The sequence below is a fragment of the Aethalodelphis obliquidens genome, unplaced genomic scaffold (genome assembly GCF_003676395.1).
Source record: "Aethalodelphis obliquidens isolate GAN/ISIS:26980383/991018 unplaced genomic scaffold, ASM367639v1 scaffold2, whole genome shotgun sequence".
NCBI lineage: Eukaryota > Metazoa > Chordata > Mammalia > Artiodactyla > Delphinidae > Aethalodelphis > Aethalodelphis obliquidens.
This window is the reverse complement of record NW_020837946.1, coordinates 57,158,824-57,186,253: the sequence shown is the minus strand read 5'-3', so window position 1 is coordinate 57,186,253 and position 27,430 is coordinate 57,158,824.

Here is a 27,430-nt window from a genome sequence, read left to right as displayed (position 1 = left end):
CCCTCACTCTTTGATGCAAGTTTCATGCTGGACATCCTGATTCAGCAGAGCAGGTGGTATGGTGCAGTGCAGTGAGTGCATTCGAGGCCTGGAAAGCTGCCCCACCACTTATTAGGGCGTGGCCTTGCGGCTAAGACCAAGGTAAAATATTTCATGTCCTTGAACCTTAGTCTCCATATCTGTGAACTGAAAGATCTGACGACTAGCTCATAGGAATTCTGTAAGGATTGAATTAAATGAGGTAACTATATTGTGCCTCTATTACCTGGCAGGCACTACGTATGGACAAAATAGAGTTGCATCATAAGTGCCAGCTGACTTTAGAACCCAAACCCAGGAAAAGATATGCTTAATCCTGACAGCAGTGCTTCTACTGGATGCCAAGGTTATAGACCAGAAAAACGAAAATTGTAATGGAAAGACTTACAAGGAAGAATTAATTCTATGCTAGCTGAATGTAAACTGTCTAGATATAGTCCCAGGCTAATATCCAACACTTTTCTGAATGCTTATATAACATGCAGTTTCAAAAAAATATAAATGGCACAATAGGTTTTATTTACTTATTAGTAACTTTTAATTTTGATACAGTTGAAATAATAGTACAAAGAACATTAGCATATTCTTTATCTAAACAAAAGGTATATAGATATTAATGTTTCATTATTGTTTCTATTCATTTGCTTTATCATTTCTCTCTCAGATAGATCGATAGTTTTCTGAACCATCTGATGGTAACAGACATCATGTTTCTTTACCCCTAGATATTTTAGCATGTACTTCCTAAGAACAAGGATATTCTTTATATAACCACAGTACAATTACCTATATCATGAAATTTAACATTAACTATAATACCATTACCTAGTCTACAGTCCATATGGAAATTTTACCAGTTGCACACCCCCTACCCTGATCCAGGTTCCAATCCAGGATCCTTAATTGCATTTAGTTGTCACTTCTAACCTTAGTTTCTTTTAATCTGTAATGGTGCTTCTGCCTAATTTGTCTTCCACAACCTTGAATTTTTTAAAGTGTACAGGTCAGCTGTTTTGTAGAATGTCCCTAAACTTGGATCTACCTGATGTGCCCTCATAATTGGATTCAGGTTATGCACTTTTAGCAGGGATACCACAGAGGTCATATTGTGTCCTTCTTAGTGAATCATATCAAGAATCACAAGATGCCAATTATTCCCAGTTATCAGTGATATAAACTTCAATAAATTGGCTAAGGTGGTGACTGTCAGGCTTCCTCCTGTAAAATTGCTATTTTTCCCTTTGTAATTTATATATAGTTTGTAGGGAGATAGTTTGAAATTATTTAAATATCCTGCTCTTCATCATAATTTCATTCATTATTATTAGCATTTATTGATAATTCTTGCTCAAACCTATTATTACTATGATGCTTGCAAATGGTGATTTTTAACTCATTTTTCTACATTTTTAAGTTTGCATTCTACTATAAAGATGAGCTTTTCCTTCTCCCTCACTTACTTTTCATTCATTCATTTATTCGAATCAATATGAACTCTAGGCCCTCAAAGATTCTATTATTTATTATTCATTATTTATTTTGATGCTCAAATTGTCCCAGATTTGGCCACTTGGAACCCCTTCAAACTGGCTCCTGTATCTTTTGTGACATGTCTACATTATATTTCGATCGTTTCCTTACTTTCTGACCAAAATTATTCTAGATGTATTTTCTTTATCCCATTTCTCAGAGGAGTTCCAATTTCTTTCAGTGTGAAATGTTACCTAATAACCAAGATCCGAGCACATACAATATTTTAAATAAATAAATAATATAAATAATAAAGAATGAATGTAACTATATGATTTTTCTCACCTAAAAATTGTGTACTTATTGGCAGATTATGGGGAATTATGGCCACAGCCATAAGTATATGCTCCCAAGATGGAGTCAGTTAGGCAGTCAACTCTTTACTGGGTAGGCTAGAGGTGGATGGAGGGTGAAAAGTTGAAAGTCTGAATATTTTGCTGTTTCTTTAACCTTTTAAGAAGTTGAGAAAGAAATTTTTCAATAATTTCCACACAAAATCATTTTTATTCTTTCCTAGCCAGTAGAGTTGCTAAATTTACCAACAGCTAAACTTAGCTTAGCAATGGTATAGAAAAATGTGTTCCATATAAATGAGCAACGTACAGAAGAAAATATGCATAAAGAGTTGACATGTAAAGAAAACCTCTGCATTTATTAGTTCATTTTACATGTGAAGAAACTGAGCATCATGGAGATTATATGATTTGCTAAAGACCAGACTGCTAGTCTCCGAAGCAGGATTTGCACCTTGTTGTACCAGTTTCTAAGTTCCCTGTCCAATCTGTCTTCAACATTTAATTAACTTTAAATTTTATATATATATATATATAAAAATTAATATATATATATTCATTACCAGGGGCCCTTCAGAATGGAACTGGTCCTTTGAGCCTTCATATTTTAGGTGTTTAGCTCAATCGTCTTTAAAATAATAACAATAGTGAATATTTCTAGAAAAATGTCTATGTGTTTTTATGTATTATCTTATTAAACCTCCAACACCTCTAGAAAATGACTATCATCATCATCATCATCCATCCAGCCAGCCAGCCAGCCATCCATCCATCCATCCATCCCATTTGTAAATGAAGGGAAAAGCTTGCCCACAGTAAAAGCTTGCCGTAGGAGGAACTCAGATTTGAACCCTGGTAGTATGGCTCTAAAGCCTACATTTTTTAACCACTGTGCTCCACCAGAACCCATTAAGGTTGTGGAGGTGTTCCCAGCAATCCAGTGGTTCCCTAAGACATGCCAGTTGTAGATACCTAGGCTTACCTGTGGCAACATGCTTCTAGTGCTAGAACAAACCATTTTTCTTTCCTATATAGTCAACTCTTAACTAACCAGGTAAAGTAAGGAAGTGGGAGTAGCAAGACAGCTCACAAGTCATGGATACTGCTTTGGAGTGTACAATGATATTCTCCCTAGCAGATATTGCCTCTTAAATCTGTCCCTGAAAATAACCTTCACTTTTATCAAGAGGAAGTAAGTTGTAAAGTTGTTGTTTGTGTGTGAGATAGCAAATTAGCATTATGATGTTATCGTAGATAAACTGCCAAGTAGAAATTGCACTGACAGACAATCCAGAGTTCACCACATTAAAGAAATCCAGTGAAGACTAAGTCCTCTAACCATGGCAAGCAGGAGTTAGGAGACAGGCTAACGTGGTGGTTACAGATGTGGGCTCTGGAGTTAGACTACCCCTGTCTGAATCCTGGCTTTGCCAGCTCCTCGCTGTGTGACTTTGAGCAAGGTACTTATACTCTCCCTGTCTTAGTCTCCTTGACATATTGTTCTTTCTACAACAATAGCCCCCACCCTACCTGGCTTGTCATGCTAGGGGTTTGAATAAGAATCTGTAAGGCAAGGGAGGATCAGAGTATGCAGATGGAAAGGCTACCTAGGAAGTTATGATACTCCCAACTCCATCCACTTTTTTCCTCTGCCCTATACCTGTATGGAGTATCAATGATGTAATGAACTGCTTGGAAAACTGCATATTAGTTATAATACTAGTGGTTATAATCAACATATCCAATAATGTATAACAGCTAAACATGACACATGTTTGCTTTTTATGTGAAGCCCAAATGGGTGTTTCTCTTTGGTGGTGATTCAGAGACTCAGGCTCCTTCCAGCTTGTGACTTCAGTTCAGCCTTGACTTCCAAGATTACTGTGCTGTTTGCATCAAGCTGGCAGAAGGGGAAAGAATGTGGAGGATGTATCTGAGAGGTTCTTATGAGTTAGGCCTGGAAGTGCCTTGTACTACTTCCACTCCCATTCCATGGGCTGGAGCTGAGCCACATGGCCATACTTAGGTGCAAGTAAGATTGGTAGATGTAGTCCAACTGTGTGCTCAGGAAGATGAGAAAATGGGTCTGATGAAGAGCTAGCCAGTCTCTGCTATGAACAACAGTAGCAAAATTAAGAAGTTCAGAAGAAAAATAGAGCTTCAGATTTGCAACTTGTGTTGTTTTAATAGTAACACAGTTCTGTACCTCTTTCATTCTGATCTCAGCCCTTTATGTTAGACCTGCTGATCAGTCAGTCTGATCTGACTCTTGAATTCCTAAAATGAAGTTTTACTATGGACACTTTCATCAAGCAAATGTGACACTGTAAAAGTTGATCTAATACCTGTGATCATATAGGTGGTACAGACTGGCACATTAACAAAATATTACCATTGCCAGAGTGTGCAGAGGCCATTGTGAAAATGTTACTGCACAAACAGCCCACTGAGAGAAGTTAAACTTTGATACTCCAGTGAGCATAAAATACATGGTTGCATTTGCATGTGTTAATTATGAAAATAAGCTCCAAGCAAAGAAAGCCATAATAATTTTAAAAAACATCTTTTCATCTTAAGCCTTCCTCCCCAAAGTATTTATGCACTCTAATGAAACAAATAAAAATAGCTATGGAAAGGCCTAAATAATAACTTCTATTAAAGTAGTATATACTCTCCATAATATGTAATTATGTTGCACTTAAATAGCAGCAGACATAGTACAAATCCATTTACTGAACAGCAACAAAACAGACACTAGATTGTGAATGTTACTATTTCCTTTACTGTTCCTTTATAGTTTCTGATATATGTAAGTTATGAAAAAATACAACCTTGGCAAGATTCTCACCCTATCGTATGCATTTAAAAATTTCAAAAGCTGAGATTCTGGCCCGAAGACATCAAATAGCATTGATTTCATATGCTAATTTCAACCAGCTGGAGTGGCTGCTTGGAACATTGCACAGACTTGAGTGGCTCTGTCCAAACTCACTGGAGAAAGTGTCATGATCTGTTAGTGATGTCTGCCTAGGCATAGCAATAGGGAGTGGTGGCATTCTTGTCAAGTATTTCCAAGCATGGTTATATACTCATTAAATAGACTAGAGATAAAAGAAAAAAGAATATAAGCTAAGGGTCCAATTTGGGTCCTTAAATTGGATATATATCCTTCCAATTTTAGGAACCAATAGGGTAAGTAGACAAATCCTAGAGCCAAAAGCAACATATAGTCTATAAAGTTACTTAAGCTGCTTTTCTGTTTGTTTGTCCTTTACCTATTAGTTTTATTTCCCCTGCTCATGACAATGTAGATGCCTCACCCTAATGTAGCAATTTTTCATAACTTTGAGTTGCAGTTCTTAACACTTTGGCTTTCATAAATAAATGCAGTGTTAGGAATGATTATTCAATATCAAGAAAAAACATTAGAAATTCAAATATTCACTTGTTCAAAGTGTTGAGAAACTAAAAGAAATTTGCATATAAAAACCTAAATTAACTTATGATTCAGAGAAAATGATAAAAAACACAATTTTTCTCTCACACTTATATGGAAAATTCATAATGGAATTTCCTTTAGAATCAAAGCATTTCTGGGGCAGAGCCAGAGGTGATTTCAGTGCTTCAGGGGTTCTGAGCAGACTTGCTCCAAAATCTCTCACAGAGGGTATCACTTGCCCCTTATCACTTTGAAGAAAGAAGGCATGAATGTGTTTACTTGTTTGTTTTTTATTATTTGCTTGCTCTATTTGTCTGTTTGGGGGCAATCTGAATTTAATCCAAAATTACTCACTTCTTGAACCCCTCACCTCCCACCTCTTTCCCCCAGTGAACCAGTTTTGCCTTGAAGTAAGTTCTTTGCCACATGCAGTTTGACAAATTGCATTTATCTGGATGCTCTCATCTTTCTAATATATCTGCACATGCACTGGCCCCAAGGCTTCCCTTTCTACAACAGAAGGTTTCTCTGGCACACAGTTCTGCATACTCACCCCAGTGCTCATCTCCTGCTGACCTTATAGCTTAAGCTGTAGAAAGTTAATTTTTATTAATTTGCTTAGTCTTTTCATTTTACCATGCTAACATATCCCCAGCTGCTTTATTTCTAAAGAGAGAAATTACTCCTTTTCCCCCCTCCCACTTGAACCTACATTTTAAATTATATTTAAGCAAACTAGAACAGCTTTAGAATACAGATTGGAATGGTTTCTACACAATTTACTGAATAAGGGAGATTTTATTGTCACACATTCTTTTTTTTTTTTTTTTTTTTGCAGTACGTGGGCCTCTCACTGCTGTGGCCTCTCCTGTTGCGGAGCACAGGCTCCAGACGTGCAGGCTCAGCGGCCATGGCTCACGGGCTCAGCTGCTCCACGGCATGTGGGATCTTCCCGGGCCAGGGCACGAACCCGTGTCCCCTGCTTCGGCAGGCAGATTCTCAACCACTGCACCACCAGGGAAGCCCTATCACATATTCTTAAATCCCACTATTCTTTTTTTTTTTTTTTTGGCTGCGTTGGGTCTTTGTTGCTGTGAGCGGGCTTTCTCTAGTTGCGGCAAGTGGGGTCTATTCTTCCTTGCGGAGCATGGGCTCTAGGCGCGTGGGCTTCAGTAGTTGTGGCGCACGGGCTCAGTAGTTGTGGCTCACGGGCTCTAGAGCGCAGGCTCAGTAGTTGTGGCACACGGGCTTAGTTGCTCCACAGCATGTGGGATCTTCCCGGACCAGGGCTCGAACCCGTGTCCCCTGCATTGGCTGGTGGATTCTTAGCCACTGTGCCACCAGGGAAGCCCCAGTCCCACTATTCTTTATTTTTACAGCTTCATAGTGATCCACAAAGCTCAAGATCTGATTTTTCTTTATTTCACATAGCAGCTGAGTTATTCTTTTCCTATTGTAAAGGAAAGACTTGCCTTCGATCTCTTTTCTTCAACCCTAAGAAGTGGTTAAAACGAGTTTTAAACTTTATCTTCTCCACATGGACAAATATAAATGATGATGTTATGAGGAAAAGTTATTGAGAATGATTATAAGCTAGTTGGTAGATTTAGACTGTTCTGTAAAATTTTAACTTCATCCATCACCAGAATACCAGTCTTCTCCCCACAGCATGACTACAATTGGCTTTTTTTCTGCTGCTGCCAGTCACTCAAAGACCAAAAGCTAACTAAAAGTTCTCAGACCCCTGCTGAAAATTTGAGAGCCTAAATCCAGACAACATGGAGGAGACAGGACCTGTCACAGGTCAGCATAGAAGGGGTATTGCATGGCACCCTGGTCAAGACCTGGGCGGAATTGCTCCTTTTCTCCTTGATTGTCCTGTTTGGAGACTATACATACATATATATATATATATAATTTCTCTTCACTGCTGAATAAGGATCTAGTTGCCTTCCCATATTAAATCTGCTTTTGAATAATTGATATTATTTAATTCCCTATTATTTACCAGTTTGTTTTTTATTGATAATTTGATTTGCTACAGAAGTAGGGACCTCTGTGGGGCAGGAGGTGTAACCATCTGTAGAAGTGCTAAAGAGAGACCAACTGAAGAGCCAAGGATGAACTAGAGATCAACTAGCAAATGGTCAGCATCACGACAGACGGGAGGCCTTTATCATGTCCGGGAACTTTCCAAACATACAAATCAATAACAATTAAAGCAGATTATGAAAAGGCAATACTGGATTGTTAAATCTTTGGACTTGATTTAAACTGGGCTAAATGCTTTCACGTGGAAGTTTACTCCATGAAGAGGGTTTAAAGCTTGCCAGGGAGGTTAATTTAGGGCTGTGGATTGAGGTAAGGTTTGGAAGCATAGCTAATACTCTCTCATAATCATAAATTATATATACATACATAGATATATATTTCTGGCATATGAGGATTGTGATATATAGATATCTGCCAGAAACTGGCATAAAAAGATAAACTTGTATTGTTTTTCAGCGTGTTGGTATGCCCTTTCCTGCCCACCCATAATGTGACAGTTATTGCTGGGTCCTTGGAGAACTCTGAAGATAGAACTCAAAGCAAATTGCTGACCTCACAGAAAGTCTCAGGGAAACTACAAAAACAAAACTAAAAAATGAATTACTTATCTGGGTGGATGCCCTGCAAAAGGGTTTGAGCAGCATAATAAAGATGCACTACTGTCCTAATATCTTTGCACAATGTACGGAATTTTCCCCAAAGATTATGCAAATTTCAATTTACTGTTACGATGTAACTTCCATATCTGTGGGAGAACCAATATTTCAGTGAAGGCACTCAAGGCAGAAGAAAACAAAAGGACCTGGTGAAATCAGTATTTGGATCAGTTGATAGAGTCTGGAAAGCCAAGTGGTAAGAAACTGCTTGTAGAGAAGTTAAGAGGTTGGAGGAGACTGAGGCAGTTAAAAAGGTGAAAGACCCATCAAATTCCATGTAGGCATTCTGCCTGTCAAACACAGAGACTCCAAAGGCCACAGAAGTGAAGGGCAGGTTGACCTTGAACTTATGGGAGAGGCAGATTGTTTACAAATAGCACTGGGGCCAGAAGCAAAACAAAGATGCTTGCAGGGGAGACTCTGTAAGAAGGGAAAGCCTCCACTTAACAACTGATTAACAAACAGGGCTCACGCAAGGCATGTTCTCATGGTCCCACCCAGCCTTCCCGACTCCTCTATCATCACTTGCCTGACTATGGTCCCCAGCCTGCTCCCTTCCCCTCCCTCCAGTTTGATGTCCTCAGTTTTTCCCACACACCACTGAGTGCAGGATCTTTCTGCAAATCTCCCCCAGCAGAGTTAGTCTCTTCCGTCTCTGTGCATCTGTGGCTCCCAGGGCAGATTGCTCCTAGAGCCCTACACGGTCATACTGCATGGTCATTCTCTGTATACACACCTGCGGTCCCCACCCACTAGTGAGTTCCAGAAAGGCAGGGGTGGCCTCATATACAACCCTTTAGCCCCAGTGCTTTACGCACTCACCGCTGGGTTCAAAGTGGCTGTTCCATCCTCCCATAGTCTTTCCCATGTCAGGAAATGGTCACTGTCCTTCTAGTTATTCAGGTCAAGAAGCCAGGGGTCATTCTCTCTATATATATCTTTTGGGCCTTGGCACAGAATTAAAGCTCTAGACTGGCATCATCTAAACCAGTGGTCCTCAACTCTGACTGCACAATAGAAACACTTGGGAAGTTTAAAAACATTAAAAATAAAACAAAACAAAACTGGTGCTCTGTCCCCACACCAGACCAATTAAATACAGGGCAGGGGTGGGGAGCCCCAAGCATGGGTATTAAAAAACAAAACAAACAAATAAAAACTCCTTAAAACTGACTTGAAAGGATTCCAGTGTGACACCAGGGTTGAGAAACCTGAGCTCTGGTGCTGTACTGGGGATGCGATAATCCCCAGCCCTCAAACTGCGTCTAGCCACCTCTCTCTCGCTCACTTCCTGCCTGATGACTGTCAACCGCACCCTCTGTGCTCTCCTAGTACTTGTGGCCATCCTCCTCTGCCACTGTGATCTAGGTCCTGCTTATTGAGTGCTTACTCTAAATAAGACATGGTGCAAAGCACTACGTTATCTCATTGAAACTCCTCAGGTATTCTACGGGCAAGGGCTATCTTACCCACTAATCAGATGAGGAAACTGAGGCTTAGAGAGGTTAAGTAATCAACCCAAGATTAAAAATCTAGTCAAGTAGCCTAGCTGGAATTTGAAGTCAGGTTTTTCTGGCAGTCTCTCTTCTTAACTACTCTGCTAACTCATCTCAGTCTGACCCATTTGGGACTTCTAACATCCACTCCTGGTGACCCTTCCTTTTCAGATGGTCTGTCTTCCTCAATCTACTAGCCCCAACTATTGCTCCTGAGTCCCAAGGACCCCTTTAATGTACTTCTGGGTGTCCATTAAAATAATTTAATACCAGCGTCTGTGATTTGTAGCTGATATTGCACAAAATGAATACGTTATCTCAGTAGTGCCCACTGTGACCTCATAATTACTGAGAAGCTTCAAGTCAATTACTTTATATTGGATGTCCTTTTAGAGGCTACGCATGGGCTTCCCAGAAAAGGAGCCCTTGGGATAATGTTTACTATGGACTTAGGAAGGCTGAAGGGTATCTTGGGACACAAGCCTCTGAGGTTAGAGAGGGAGGCCTTCCTCGGAGATGCTGCAGCCTTGGCCTGCAGAAATGGCATGGTCTGCGTGACACCAATTCCTTTCCTAGATGGAGCTGCTTTTAGTTTTAAATGTCGCTGCTGGCATTGAAAAAAGGTGAAGTGAAAAAGTAGAGCTGATCTACAAATAACTGCAGCTTTGTTCCTGTGTTCCCAAGGACAAGTGAATCTCAAAATAAAGCCAATGCTAGAGAGTTCAACCCAAGTTCATCTCTTTAAAAGGACATAGGTGGCCTATTGTTTCACCTCTGCTCCATCCTATTCCTCCACCCTCTCCAGGTGGCCTTGTCCTTGCACTGCCCACCCTATTGAAGCCTTGTTCCTTCCAGTCCAGGCCCATCTCTGCTCCTTCCTTTTTCTCCCTAGGAGGCTCGTCTGGGGTGAACGTTTACTCTGGAGACTGTAATCTGTGAATAATGGGCTGTGCTGTGTGAACTATGGAAGCTAAACATAAAGGATGTGTTTAAAAGTCCTGAGTCGTGTGAGCTTAGTCTATGATGCTACGGTCTCACTTTGGTTCCTGGTGCATAACAAAACAAAAAACAAACAAGCAAAAAAATCCCAAAAACCTGGTGAAGTAGGTAATGATGACTGTCAGGGAATGAACATGCTGGCAGGGCATCATGGCTTATCTTCAGGGCAGCACAAGGAAAATCTTATTTAGATGCCCCATTTGGCATTCCCATTGCTTCCTGTGCTTAAGCCTGCCACAGCATACATTCAGGGCTGGGACCACCAGTTTACCAGCTTAAGTCAGGTGCTTTAGGTGAAAGTGAGTTGTTTGGAGCTAAGAATGGGATTCCTACAGTTTGTCACAGTCCCCACTGTGCTCTATTGTCTCCTGTTGCCAATAGTGAGCCCCCGCTGCCCCTAAAGTCTTCACCCTGGCCAGCTTCACTCATGGGCCTCCCCCACTAGCTATCAGCTCCTTGAGCATACAGAGCAGGGCCCGGGGCTCTCTTGTACAGAACTCCACCCTCAAGGCCTAGAACAGTGCCTAACATGCAGAAAGGGCTCAATACAGACATAGATTGTGAACGAATAATGAATGAATGAGGGAAGTAGGATATAATTCCTCCTGATCTCATCACCTCAGGTCCCTAAAATGATCACTTTTCAGCTGTATTTCCAGGACCCCTTGATTTACCTGTCTTCCTGTTCCATGGCCAGAGATAAAATTTTTATTCTAAAATTAGCTGTGAAAGGTATAAAAGGCAAATGGCCTGGTAGGGGTAAAATATTAGAGTGAATTGGTTTCAGACAAGTGAAAACATCAACTGTTTTCCTGTTCCGATATGAGGAGAATATTAGAGACACTGGAACGCACTGGGATTCTGGACTTGGGGGAGATAAAATAAGAATTTATACAAAAAGGCTATGTTCATATTCACTCATGTACTAAAAATAAGAATTGTGGGCAGAAGTTTTCTGCATACGTGCTACTGCAAAGGCCTGGATTTTGCAAGAATTCTGTTTGTGTCTCACTACATACCCTTGGCTCTAAGTTTGGCTGCTAACTGGTTGCATAGTAGGAAGACAAACTGCATATGAAATGAAAATGATCTGGCCTTAAACCCTGGTTCTGCCATTTACTGGCTGGGTAACAGTGAGCAAACCTCAGCTCTATAGGTCTCAGTTCTACACCTGTAAAATGGTACACAGAAGATGATTAATAAATGTTGCTAACCTACTGGTTGACTGATTCACTTAATGAATGGATAAATTAACTAGGTAGTTCTCTGTTCATTTCCTAGGGCTGTCATAACACACTGCCACAAACCTGATGGCTTAAAACAACAGAAATATTATCCTCTCACAGTTCTGGAGGACAGAAGTCACAAGTCTAGGTGTTGGGAGGGGCTCCCTCCAGGGGCTCTAGGGGAAATTCTGTTTCCCACCTCTCTCCAGGTTCTGGTGGCTCCCGACATTCCTGGGCTTCTCTGCCTCAGAGTCATTTCTCTGTGTCAAAATTCTCTGTGTCTTCTCTGTGTCAAATCTGCCTGTCATAAGAACAACTGTCATTGGATTTAGGGCTCGCCAGAACAGTCCAGGATAATCTCACCTCAGATCACTGACGTAATTACATCTGCAAAGACCCATTTTTCCAAATAATAAGGTCACATTCATAGGTTTTCGGGATTAGGGTGTGGACATATTTTGGGGGGGACCACCATTCGACCCACTATAGGTTCCCAAGGCCATTATGAATGTGTTCTGTGAAGCAAGATCCTTTGGAATCAGCCCTGAGAAAGTCAGCTCTAGCAGTGCCTTCTCAAAATTGACGTGCATGTAAATCACCTGAGGACCTTGGGAGAACGCAGGTCCATTGTAAGGCCTGAGATTCTGCGTTTCTGACAAGTTCCCAGATGCTGACTCTGCCGTTGGTCAGTGAAACACACTTTGAGGCTTTAGAGCACAAGCCTTTGCTGAACAAGCCCCGCCTGAATAAGGGGTTGTCTGCTGAGGGCGAGGTTAGGATTAGGGGGTCCTGGGAGCCAGTATGGCCACCCTTCCTCCAAGCCTTGCCAAGGACTTGTGTTGGGCAGCCCAGGTAAAATGGCTGTTTATGAAGCATGAGTAGAAGTTCTACTTCCAAAAGGATTTAATTGAAGTTTTCCATTTTCTTGGCAGAGAACCCTTATATGTGACTGACTTTTGCTGATGGTTAAAGCTCCAGATGGGGGACAGGGATTTAGGTGAAATTCTTCTGGTACCAAGAGGTGTTTTCTCTATGTACAGTTTATGATGTTGCCTATTAACTTGCAGTCTTCAGCCCCTTCCTGTTTAGGCCTTTCTGCAATTGATTTGTGGTTTGCTTGATTGCCCACAGGAGATGAGAAGACTTCCTGTTAGGGCCCAGGCTAGGGTGAGGCAAGTGCGGTGCCTTGGGTTCAAAATGTAATGAGATTCACTCTCACGGGCGTGCAAGCGCAGGGCGGGCAGCTTCAGAACCCTGAGAGTGAGGGCCTCTTCACCTTCAGCTCCCTCAGGGCCTCACTTGCTTCACCTCAATCCTGGGCCTGCTTTCTGGCTCCCAGGCAATTAGATTTCCATTTCTACATCTCTCATATTGTGATTGAATCTTCTCTCTGGTTTGCTTTTCTCCAATGATCATAATCTTCTTGCTAGCAAATGGTGTTTCCTTTTAAAAAGTATTTACAACCTTAGCATGATACACAAGATCTTCTATGATCTGCCTCCTAACTACCTGTTCAGACTCACCTGTGATCACTCTCCCTCTCTCCAGCTTCCACCCCTTGCCCCTCACATAACATTTCAAGTACATTTTAATTCCCTGGCCATATCATGCTTCTCCTGTGCCCCCATGCCTTTGTTCACGTTAGTCCACCTCCATGGAATGCACTCACAGCCTTGTCTCTCTGGCAGACTCCTATTCCTCCATTATGAGTGAGCCCAAGTGTCGCCTCCTCTGTGTGGCCTTTTGGTTTCTCCCATGTGGATTAAAGCATTCTTTCCTCTGAACCTCCAGGTTTCAGTGCATATTGAACCTGCATGCTGAGTTAGAATTGTCCATCTCCCCACTGCCCCTGAGTACTGTGATGAAATGAGCACTTTTTTCATTCTTTGGGGCTACAACTGTTACAGAATAGACAGGTCTCCAGCATCAAGGAACAGACTTTTTCATTTGTACCTTCTCAGCCCCTCATGGGGCACAATTATTTGCTGAACCGATGAATGAATAAAAGAAACACTGAAAACACTCAGTTCCAAAGGTGGAGTAACAGGGACCAGATTTATCTTCCTGTTTGAATCAACAACAGTAAAAACACAAAATACATAATACAGTAGTTCTCAAGACACTGGACAGCAGGCAATGAAGAACAGTAATTCCTGAGAGAAGGGAAACAAATGAGGTGAGCTCTATGATTTCTCCAGCTTACTCTTCTGCCTCAGAGAGATTCCAGGCTGTGGCGTGGGCAGGGGGGAACTGAAGCAGAGCCCAGCAGGCACCCTGAGCTAAGGAGACAAAGCAGAGAGCCCAGGGAGACCAAGGTGAGGAAAGTTCACAGGGCTGAGTACTGGGGAGAAAAGAGCTGCACAGAGGGAGAACCTGGGGAGCTACAGAGGGTTCCCTTCAAGTATTCAGCAGAGTGCTGATCAGTGCATGTATGTGAGGAAACTGCCTGAGGCTGTGGGAAAACACATCCAAAAGGATTAAAGGGAGCAGTTGGTGTGCTCATACAGGGTCAGGAGTAGTGCTCTTGCCACCAGCCAGAATGGAAAAACTCGTAATTCACAGAGCATTGGATAGAATACTGAGGAAGGTCTTGCCTCAGAATGGGGAGTAATTATCTCCAGATTGAGCCCTGCTCTGGAACCACCTAACAAATTATAAAAGCAAGCTCTGAGAGGATCATACAGTTTCCAAACAACTGTATCTCAAAATAAAGTTCAAAGTAAAATTGATAATGCTCGATCAATGATTAACAGGAATGTAAGGAAGCTGGATAACGTGACCCTTAATTGGAAAATTATCAACCCATTGAAAAGGACCTAGAACTGATATAGATGTTAGAGTTAGGGTAAGAGGACATTACAACAGTCATTATAACTATGTTTCATATGTTCAAAAAGTAAGTAGAGACATGGAAAATATAAAAAAGGCCCAAATTGAACTTCTGGAAGTGAAAAGTATATCTGAAATGAAAAATACACCAGAAATGATTAACAGCAGATTAGACATTGTTGAAGAAAATATGAGTGAGCTTGAAGGCACAGCTATAAACACTATCCCAAATAAAACATGTAGAACAAAGAGAATCCAAACAAAATTAAAAGAGCATCAGTGAGTTATGGGACTACTTCAAGCAGCATAATAAATATAAAATTGGAGTACCCAAAAGAGAGATGAAAGAGGGTGAGAAAGAAAAATATTTAAAGAAAAAATGGCTGAAAAACTTCCAAATTTGAAGGAAAAGAATCACATGAAAGCTCAGGAAGGTCAATGAACAAACAAAAGAAACATGAAGAAAACTATATAAAGATACACCATAATCAAATTTCTCAAAACTAGTGATAAAGAGAAACTCTTAAAAGCAGCCAGAGAAAAAGGATACTTTATGGACAGAAACTAACATAAGAATTATGTAGATTTCTTGTCAGAAACAATACAAAAAAGAAAACAGTGGAGCAACATCTTTAAAATCGTGAAAGAAAAAATTGTCAGCTAGAACTACACCCAGTGAAAAATCTTTCAAAAATAAAGGTGAAATAAGGAAACTTTCAGACATATAAAAGCTGTAAGAGTTCATCACCAGCATTAAGAAATGTTAAAGGAATTCCTTCAGGCAGAAAAGAAAATGGTACCAGTTGGAAATATAGGTCTATACACAGAAATAAAGAGTGCCAGACATGCTAACTACATGGCTAAGTATATTAGATGAATTTCTTATTATTTAAATCTCTTTAAAAGATCATCAACTGTTTAAATTTAAAAAATACAATATGTTGTAGTGTTTAAAACATATGCATAGATAAAACATACAGCAAGCAACAACAGCACAAAAGATTGTGAGGGATGAAATGAAAGTATACTCTTTTAAGGTTCTTGTCCCTAAAGAAGTATATCGTTTGAAGGTAGACTGTGATAAATTAAAGTTGTATACTAGAAGCCCTAAAGCAACCACTAAAATAACAAAACAAAGAATTGATGCTAATAAAACAAAGGAGATTAAATGGAGCCATAAAAAATACTCAAGTAATCCAAGGAAACTAGAGAAAAAGAAAAATGGATCAGATGAGACAAATAAAAACAAATAGCAAGGGCTTCCCTGGTGGCGCAGTGGTTGGGAGTCCGCCTGCCGATGCAGGGGACACGGGTTCGTGCCCCGGTCTGGGAAGATCCCACATGCCGCGGAGCGGCTGGGCCTGTGAGCCATGGCCGCTGAGCCTGTGCGTACGGAGCCTGTGCTCTGCCAACGGGAGAGGCCACAACAGTGAGAGGCCCGCGTACCGCAAAAAACAAAACAAAACAAAACAAATAGCAAGATGAGAGACTTAAACCAAATCATATCAATAATCACATTTAATATAAAGAGCCTAACCAGGGGTTGGCAACTTTTTTCTCTAAAGAGCCAGGTATTTTGGCCACATAGATTCCTGTGGCATATTTTTCTTTGTTTTGTTTTAACAACGCTTAAAATGTAGAAACTATTCTTAGCTTGCAAGCTGTGTAAAAATAGGTGGCAGATTTGACCCTTAGGCTGCAGTTTGCCACCACCCCCCCGCCCCAGTCTAAGCATTATAACTAAAGGCAGAGATTTTCAGATTGGATAGAAATGCAAGATCCTAATATATTCTGCCTATAAGAAATGCACTTTAAATATAAAGACACAAATAGATTAAAAGTGAAAGGATGGAAAAGGATATACCATGCTAATTTTGCTCAGAAGAAAGCTAAAGTGGACACATTAATATCAGACAAAGTTGATTTCTGAACAAGGATAAATTATTTTTTAATCATAAAGGGATCAATTAAGAGGATATAACATTTATGCTCCTAATAAAAGAGCTTCAAAATACATAAAGCAAAAACTGAAAGAACTGCAAGAAGAAATAGACAAATTCACAATTATAGTCAGGGAATTCAACACCTCTCTCTCAATAATTGATAGAACACCTAGACAGAAAATCAGCAAGGATATAGTAGACTTGAAAACACTATCACCCAAGTTGACATTTATAGAACAGTCTACTCAACAACAGAAGAGTACACGTTCTTCTCAAGTGCACATGGAACATTTACCAAGATAGATAATATTCTAAGCCATACACTAAGTCTCAATATATTTAAAAGGATTTAAGTCATACAAAGTATTTTCTCTGACCACAATGGAATTAAATTAGAAATCAATAACAGTAAGATAACCAGAAAATCCCCAGATATTTGGAAATTAAATAATCCATTTCTAAATAATCCATAGACCAAAGAAGAAAACAAACAGGAAATTCTAAAGTATTTTAAACTGAATGAAAATAAAAATGCAATATATTCATGGGAAACCACTGAAGCAGTACTTACGGAAAAAACTTATAGCATTAAAAGAAGAAAAGCTTCAAATTAAAACCTCAACTTCCACTTTAAGAAACCATGAAAATAAGAGCAAATTAAAAAATAAGCAGAAAAAAAATCAGAGCAAAAATTATTGTGAAAAAAAAGACAAAAAAGAGATAGAGAAATATCAATACAACTAAAAGCTGGCTTTCTGGCAAGATAAACATAATTGATAAACCTCTAGAGAGACTGATGAGGGAAGAAAAGAGAAGATACAAATGACCATTATCAGGAATGAGAGAGATTGTATTGCTACAAGTTTTACTGATATTAAAAGGATAATAAAGGAGTATAACGAACAACTTTTGTCTAAAAATTTGACACCTTGGTTGAAAAGGACAAATTCCTTGAAAGACACAAACTACTAACGCTTATTCAGAAGAAATGGATAACCTAAATAGCCCTGTATTTATTAAACAATTGAATTTGCAGTTAAAAGCATCCCCATAAAGAAAACTCCAGGCCCAATGGTTCACTGGTGAATTCTACCAAAAATTTAAGAAATATGCTATAACATAAGTGAACCTTGAAAACATTATGCTGAGTGAAGATGCCAGTCAAAAATGACCATATTGTATGATTCCATTTATATGAGATACCCAGAATAGGCAAATTTACAGAGATTTAAAAAAGTAGGTTAGTGGTTGTATAGAGATGGCAGAAATGGGGATATGAGATGATGGCTAAAAGGTGTAGTGTTTTTTTTGGGGGGTAATCAAATGTTCCAAGTGTAGTGTGGTGATTGGTACACAACTCTGAATACACTGAAAGCCATTGAGTTGTATGCTTCAAATAGTGAATTGTATGATATGTGAGTTATATCTCAATAAAGCTGTTTAAGAAAAGGTTTAAGGAATAATACCAATGAAAACTACATGAGACCACTGTCCTTCATAAACAGAGATGCAAAAATTCTGAAAATGTTATCAAATCAAATTCATACTATATAAAAAGATAATATACCATAATCAATTGGGGTTTATTCCAGGAATGCAGAGTTGGTTTAACATTAGAAAATCAGTCAACATATTAACAAACTAAAAAAGAAAAATACGATCATGTTAATAGACATAAGAAATTGTTTGACAAAATCCAATGCTGAGGGCTTCCCTGGTGGCACAGTGGTTGAGAGTCCGCCTGCCAATGCAGGGGACACAGGTTCATGGCCCGGTCTGGGAACATCCCACATGCCGCGGAGCGGCTAGGCCCGTGAGCCATGGCCGCTGAGCCTGCGCGTCCGGAGCCTGTGCTCCGCAACGGGAGAGGCCACAACAGTGAGAGGCCCGCGTACCGCAAAAAAAAAAAAAAAAAAAATTGTAAGCCAAGACTGTTGGTGTTAAGAGAAGGCCATTCCACTGTGCTCCCCAAAGAGCCCACCTGTCACCTTTGCTGAGGAGGCTTGAATGTGAAGAACATAAGAGCAATGTTAACTTATAAAATAAAAAACTCTTAAACAGTGTGGAACTCAGGTGTATAAAAAATTCTGGACTAATCTGGAAGTAGAGTTAATTACCTAAAACCAATCATGACCACTATATTCCAAACTATTTCTTGAGCACACATTATATTTTTAGCAAGGAAAAAAAGGTGTTCTCATAATAAGAATACTATTTCTCCTAACCATTTGATTTACATTTCCTTTCTTCTTATTTTTTTTTAAACCAACACAGAAAGATCACAAATGTTCCTATTCTGCACAGGGCTCTGCTTTTGCAGCAGAAGCAGGTTTTATGCAAGAGCAAGTATCGCTGTGTGATTGTGTGCTGTATAGTGTTTACCTTCGCTGGGGCTGCCTGGCGATTGTCGAGCCAGTTGAAATGATTCATGGGTCTGACAGATGTCTGGTACAGCTGGATGTGTCCTTGATTATCCCAAAAGTCTGGACAGCACTGTCATTCACCATTGCCCAAATTATCTTTGTATTGACTGTGGAACCCTCTGTGACAGTACTGTAATGGCTAATTACCCAGGATACCTTGGGTACTCACTTCATAATGGTTTAGTGGCAAAAGAAAAAGACCGTAAGGAAATGAGAAAAAAAAAAAAAACCAATAAATAACATCCTGTTCTTTGCAAAGAACCCGTACTCTAGTGTGATACAGAATATATATTTATTTGATATCATGCAGTTTATGTTAATGAAATCCAGGGCCACAAGAGCAGAAGCATAGATTTCTCATGAAACACATAAGAAGAAAATAAAATGTAAAGAACCTTGACAGTGATAAATTATGGACAACAGAAGGAGCTATTAGCTGTGAGAGAATTGTATGTATAACATACTTGAGAAAGGAATGACAAGTGGCCATTTGCCTGCCTCATATGTTGCAGGGGGAAAAAAGAACATGTTCTGTTCAGCAAATCACCTACCCAGAAATAGAGAAGAGGGAGGGAGAAAGGAGGAGATTCTTAGTAAAGCGGCCTGAAGGAACAAGAATTGAAAGCTGAGGTTTCATTTTTCCCTATAATACCATAAATTAGCACATTTTGACAAACATAGCTCCCACAAAGCAGATATATATTATGGGGAAAAAAGATAAGGGAATAGAGGGTACAAAATCCCATTTTGACTTTTAGTGGAGATGATGAGATCCCAGGAGGGCAGACAAAGCAGACTGGGAAGAGCTTTTCACACAAAGAATACAGTAATTTGCTACGTTCTGTCCAGGCTGTGTTTGAATGTCACTCCCGTCTTAATTACCAGACTAAAAAAGCTATTCTGTTATTCTGGAATTGCTGCCACAGTTCCTGCAATGCAAGAGAGCAACTGGGAAGAATTGCTCATGGATCATTACTAAGCCAGTAGGTGAGGCAGGCAGCCTCTGAAGGAGAGGGAGCAATGGGGCCATGAAAGGAGAGGAAGGCAGAGGTGCCCTTATGAAGATCCTCACTTGCTCTTGGGTTTTGGAGTGCATAGAGCTTGGCAGGGTGAAGTGCTTCAGCTTGTACTGAGGTTGGGACCATAGAGCTTCGGCTCTACAAGCCCTTGGTGGAATGAAGTGAAGACGGTCCCACCTCTCTGCTCCCTGGTTGTATGTCAACCTCATGCCAAGTAATCCATAAAACGTTCTGACCTCAAAACCTTGGTTACTGAAATTCTGACTCATTAAATTGTCCTTTTAACCATGATAAAGAAGAAAGCCCTTCTCATTTTGATCTACTGCTGAAAGCATTTCTAAGCCATGTCATTCCACTCTTCTGGGTCTTTCTTAGCTTATTCTTCAATGTTTCCGAGACACCTCAATAATTCTCACCAAGGACCATGGTGGTGGTTTAGGTGAGGAAGGTGCAGGAGTTTCGGCTAAATGTTCCCTTAGTTCTGTGCAGATGAACATCCGCCAGGGGTGGGGGGGGGGGGGGCGGCGGGGGTCGGATATTGAGTGTGATTGTTTAGATTCAGACTAAATAAGTCTGTGCCCTATTGTACCCATTGCATCCTTCTCCTTGAAAAAGACTTACAGTAAAAAATTTAGTTAACCATGGACTCTGGTTAGTTGGAGTGTTTTTGTATTTAGAAAAGCAGCTTGCTACATTTCAGAAGCATTTAGGTGATACGTTTATGTTTCCTTTTCCATCAGGATTTGGGTGTGATTCAGCAATGACACAGTGTACGGAAGAAGAGGAAAATGAAACACAAATCTTTAGTTCTGTGTCCATCCCAGCTGAATAGCAATTATCTGTCCTTTATATTCACACCACTAAAATGATTAAACAAAGACAAAATTTCCTGATCACATTTAATTGACAATAATTAGGATTTTATTTGGAGGACATGGACACTGAACTAAAAGTATTCTGCAAGCAACGTACTGGAATAATTATGTTAAATGCTAGTTACTCAAGCTTAGTTAAAACAAAAAAAAAAGTAAATTGCTCTTATTTTTTCCTCTTCCCTTTTAAAAGAATCTAAGAAAAGGAAGAATTCAATGCTACATATGCCTGGCTTGTCTTTCACACAGGTGCCATTCAACATGACAAAAGTTGCTAGAATGGCTAATCCTAGGTAAAATGCAAAGTTTGTCTTAAAGGTATTTTTCAAGAGGTAATAATAGTATCAGACTCCTGAAACCCCTGATTACATGAATAGTATTTAAATAAGAAATGAAAGGAGGGTCTGAAAATAAAGCAGGTGGCCAAAGCTTGAAGAGGTGCATATCTGTTGTAAGCAGACAACAGAAATTATCTGTTACGTTGGATTTTTTTTTAAGACTTTTTTTTGATGTGGACCATTTTTAACGTCTTTATTGAATTTGTTGCAATATTGCTTTCTGTTTCATGTTTTGGTTTTGTGGCCCCAGGCATGTGGGATCTTAGTCCCCCCCCCCCCCCCACCAGGGATCGAACCCACACCCGCTGCATTGGAAGGCAAAGTCTTAACCACTGGACCACCAGGGAAGTACCTGTTACATTGGATTTTAATTAATTAAGTGTATTAAAAACACACCATGTAGTCATATAATTGTTTATGCTTTTCCTTACGAATGTAATGTATAACTTGAAATAAAAGCATGATCTTTTAAAATGCTTTCAGTTTTAATTGCTCTGGAAGATTGAAAATTTCAAAATTGAAACCAGAAAAAAAGAGAAAACATACTTATATATTGTTATGAAATAAGAGTTTTATTTTATGAAAACAATTGTAAAAATGTACATTGATAATTGTCTGTCTAGACCTAATTGCTGTGGAGGTAATAGGCCCACATGTTTTATTCACTGACTAACTCTGTGACAATGATGGACCAAAATTCTAAGAGGGGAGGAAAAACATCCCCCAAAAAAGAAAAGAAAAAAGGCAGTTCTGCATGCTGACTTAACGATTTGCCATTTTAAGAGCTGAAAGCATTTCCTGGGTGTAATTATTATTAGTTACATTAAAAATTAAAATCCTGTGGCACAGAAAAATCTAGGAGCTGCAAACTTAGATGCTTACAGGGGCCAGGCAGGAACATAACGGGCAGGTAGGGATGTGGCAAACTGGAGGGTGTCTAAACTGAAGCAGGCACTCTACCAATTGTTGTCACGTGGGAATGCAGGCCAAGTTTTGCCAGATCTCTTACACTTTCAGAAAGCCTGAAAATCCAAATATTAAGAGATGACGAGTCCCCGTGGCCTCATAAGCTCCTAGCCTGCATGGGTTTGCCGAGCATTGAAGAGACAGCTGGGCTGAGGGGGACCTAATGCATCATTCTGGTTATTCAGTAAATGGTAAGAGACATAAAGAGTGAATACTGTTGGACATTGGGTAATACATGGCTGATTACCACACTGTGCTTACATGTTTATAGTTTAATTCAGTTAATAGCACTTTCTCCTATCTCATATCGCCTAATTCACATAGTGCGAGAGATAAAGGTCCTTCTGCCCCTCCCATTTATAGGTTCCTCCTCTCACACTGGCCTCTGCCTCATCTTCTCGTCTTCTTTCCACCTCCCCTTCTTCTGAAGGACTCACCTCATCCTTCAGGGCTCAGAGAAGACTCCTAACACTGCCCTAACTGGGCTGGGACCTTGTGCCATTTAATTGACCTACCCGGACCTACCTGCCCCAGATACCATGTACCACTATCACAATTAAGAATATGTAATTTTTATTGTCTGTCTTCCCTACTAGACACTAACCTCCGTGAGGACAAAGAACTGCATCAGCACCTACCTCAATGTCCAGTATGCATTTGTTGAATTAATGTTTATAGGAAAAGAGACATTTGAATGAGTCACAAAAATTTTATATATGTATCCAGAGATTATTCTTGTTATTCAAAATCGTCTCTGGAGAGTCTAAATGAGAGCTATTCCTTTATCTACTGTCAACTGACTTGCCACTCATTTCTGAGAATTCTTCTGAAGTTTCTCTTTTGAGTTGAGGACTCAATTTTTCTGGGGTTCTTGTTTCTCTTTTTCTGATATGTATAAATAATGGAGGTTTCCTAATGCCCATTTACAAGTGCTCTACTTCATCCAGACAACTGAATGAAGAATGGATGGGAAATACTAATTAAGAAGACTGTAAAAATGGCTGCAAATCATTTCCCTCCCCTTTATCCATGCCCTTGAATAGTCCCCTCATACATGGCTTGGCTATGTGACTTGTTTTGGCCAATGTGACAATTCAAATATGATTCAATCAGAGACTTGGGTATTAGGACATATTCTTTCTTGCTGTTCTTGGAAACCCTGTGGCCACCAGCCACCAGCATATGAATAAGCCTGGGCTAGCCTGCTGAGGACATGTGTGGGCCAGCTACCTTCATTATTCCAGCTGCAGCCCAGACAAACATGTGAGTGAGGTCATCCTAGACTAACCAGTCTCCAGGTGACCTGCCATCTGGGTTCAGCTGTATGAGTACACCCAAGTGAACCCAACAGGACTTCTGCCCAGTTGAGCCCAGCCTCTATTGCTGGCCCACAGTATTGTGAGTTAATAAGTGATTGTTGTTTTAAGCTACAAAGTTTTGGGATGGTTTGTTGTACAGCAGAAACTAACAGATACACTAGACTAGAAATCTGAATATCAATTCTCCCTTCCCCCAAACCCACACATGCACTGTCACTATTAGCTTCAGTAAAGCAGAAACCATTAAACATGGGAGAGCAGCCTATCAGAGACAGGGAATGTGGCTGGAAGGGACAGAGTTCCCCCTGTTCTCCCAATAGCATCTCTTCAGATTCATTAACACCAGAGTGTGGGCAGCAGATCTGAGAGGCAGGGAGGAGGAGGAAGAAGAGAGTAGGTGGTGGTGAGAGCCAAGCTAGTGGGAAAGCTTATACAGATAAAAAGAAAGAATCCACTGTACTGGCATTATATCACAATATCCTTATTATATTTAAGAAATCCAGGCAGTTTCTAGCCTCTAAAGGCTAAAGAATGAAGCCGAGCAAATATGGGGACTATGCAGTGTATCATTTTAATAGAGAGAAAACACACACATTAAATGTGTAAGCTTGCCTTTGTTTAAGGCCTTTAAGCCTTTCTTAGTATTTTTAGGAAAATGCGTTGGAAGTAACAATTTGTTACTTTCTAAAATGCTGTTCTGGAATTTCTAGTATGTTTTGGTGCTGAATCTTGATATAGTAATTTACAAAAGCAAGAACGACGCGAAATGCAGTATGCTGTTTCAGAGTTGGGGTAGGATAGGGTGGGTGTTTACTGAATGCTTGTTATTTGCCAGGACCTTATCTCATTTAATCCTTGCAACCACCCTACAAAGAATCTGTACCACCCTGTAAAGTATCTTTAGATTTATTAAACAGATGAAGGAACTGAGGTACCAAGAGGCTAAGTAACTTGGCCAAGGCCACACAATAGCTAGTAAGGTTATAAGTTACAGATATAGATATCAAATCTGAATCCACTGGTTTGTTGCCTTGGCAAGAATACAGTCGTTTTATCATCAGTAATAATAATGATTATTTTTTATCAAGCCCTTATTATGTTACTTTTTAAATTAATAAAATAATAGCTGAAAACTGAGAGTATATATGCTTACAATGTTCTAAGAATTTTACATATAATAAGTAAATCATCACTAAAACCCTATGAGGTAGGTATATTTGTCTCCATTTAAAAATTTTTTTCATTTGTTTTGTCTCCATTTTTGAGACAATGAAACTGAGGCACAAAGAGGTTAAATAATTGCCCAAAGTTGCATTTTGCCTTTTGCCTTGCCTTTTCATAGCTTCTGGTTTTTGGCATTCCTTGGCTTGTGGTAGCGTAACTCCTATTTCTGCCTCCCTCTTCACATGGCTGTCTTCCTACTGTGTGTGTCTGTGTCCAAATTTTCTCTTTTTATAAGCACACCAGTCATATTGGGTTCAGGGCCAAACTCTAATCCAGTATGACCTCATCTTAACTGACACCTGCAAAGACCCTATTCCAAATAAGGTCACATTCATGGGTTCCAGGTGGACATGGATTCTGGGGGGGGGGGGAACTATTCAACCCAGTATAAATATTTTTAAGAATTTAAAATGTGTTGTTACCTACAGGGCCAAACATAAGAGGAGGCAGGTTTGAGCACATGTGGTCAAGGCTGGGAAGGGTCTCACCCATGCCCAACAGAACAGCAGCCCCGAACTCCTTTAGGAATAGGCTTGATTTTTAATTTCAAACACCTATGAAGGCAAAACATGGTCGATCCTATCAGTTGTTATATCTTACTGTGAATTAATTTCTCTCCTCTGAGAGCGGATTTGCATGAAGGATGTGGAAAAAAGCACAAAAGCTAAAGTAAGTAAGTAGGACATTGTAGGGAAATGCCACTGGACAAGAAAAAGAGGCACAGTTGCCAGATGCAGAAAGTATGGATGGATCCATGCCAAGATCAAAGGGAGAATAACCTTGGAACAAGAGGCAGCTGGAAGAGGAGAACTTTCTGTTCATCATTGGTAGAGGCATCTGATTACAGGTACCAAGACCTACCACTTACCAAGGGATGGTATAAAGGCAAAGTCTCTGTAGATGTTACAGAAAATTCAAGAAAGCCACTTGGAATGAGTACAGTAGATCAGCAGCCTAAGGCAGGATGTGAATCTTAAGAAATGCATGGGGTTTCCTAGGAAAGATGCCATGTGTTTTCCTATTTTTTCCTACTCTAACATGAGGCACCCAGTGAAAGTTCTGCCTTACTAGCAGATCAGACACTACTGTGCTTGGGAAGTTAAAGAGGAATGTGAAACAATCCTGCCGGAAGCTCTCCCAGCCAAGGTGAAGAATCTAAACATAGTCACCATACCCTGGGGACAGTGCCGTGGCTCGTGGCTCGGAAGCTACAGGAGATGGAGGAGGGCTTGACTGGCCCTGAGGTGGAGGCTGGGAGAGGCACCTTCCCTTGGTTGGTGGTGTCTGCAGGTCTCTCCAGGCCACCTCTGGGAGACATCAGGGGATGATAGAAAGGACACCAGTGAAGAGTTGGGTTAGCTGTGTGGCCTCGTGTGAGTTACTTACACTGAGTTTCCCCACTAAAAAAATTAAATGAAAATATTCATGCAACACCGCCCTTCTGGGCACATAGTACCTGCTCAAAAATTGTTGTTCTCTTCCACTTTCCTTGATCATGGAGTTTATTCTTCACATAAATCTGTTCTGTGAGCTACATTACTTTAGCTGAGTTCAGAAATGTTAATCTTAATCATAACTTTGTTTTGTAAAAGCTCTTAATTCATCAGGGCCTAAACTTTCATTATGATTTTAATTTAAGGACCTCAATTGGGTACTTGGCAGAGGTAGAGTAAAATATGCTGCTAAATCCGTGTTGCTAGGATTTAAATTTTGATAAATGCATAGCTTTTATGCTCTCAGTTCAATTTTGCTCTGCTATGTATTGTAGAATTTTTTAAAAATCAAATGTTCCGTTTTAAAGGAAAATTTCTCCTTTGCATTTGGATATTTTTGTACAAGGGAATGGGGTAGGGCAGTGGGTGCAGACTATGAAACAATCCCGGAGGTAAATTTGGTGATACTGTTAACGAAGAGTTTTAAAATGCTAATTAAGCTCTTTATTTAACCACTTGCAACTTTCCTCAGGATGGTTACAATACCAATGATTAAAAGTTGCAAAGGTATTGTAAACTTCTCTGGGTGATATTTTTTTCAATAATGCAAATGATTTCTCCAGCTCTTGTGGCATCATTTAAAAATGAATTTTGATTACTTCTAAGCTTGTAAAAAATGGAATCGTAAATGTGCTCATTTCCCACAATGAAGGGGGACAGGGAAGGTAAAGAGCAAAAGAATACATCACATTTCTAAGTAAGCAGTCACAAAAGACCTTTAAATAACTCAACTTCCTACCATATTTTATTATCTTCTCTCAGTTTTACAGCATTATCTACCATAGAAATGCAGGGAGATTTGTAAAACACTATAGCATTTAAGTCATTACATTTTATAGCTGATTTCTAATGTGGATTTGATTTTTTACGAGCAGAAAAAGAATCTAATTTGCATTAGTGACAGTAACTAGAGAAATTTAACACCTGGCCCTGGTTGTACCAGAAATTGAATATTAGGTACTTGAGTGCTAAAAACCCATTCAGATCTTCAAGGGGGATTTTTCATTTATTTATGCACTGCTCTCATGTTTATCATTATAAAACTGTTCATATTATGGTGGAGGAAAGCTCACTGCCAGCAAAAATTCTGGATATACATTTTTCATCCTCTGCAAGAGAGACAGAATTATTTACCCATTAGTAAGAACATACCCTGAAAAAAGCACCACCATTCCACGCATGTAAAATAATATAACAGCAGCACTGCATGAGAAGCTTCAACTCCTGCTGGCCTTTCCCATCTCCCCCCCCCACCACCAACTTCTAGTTTCTCA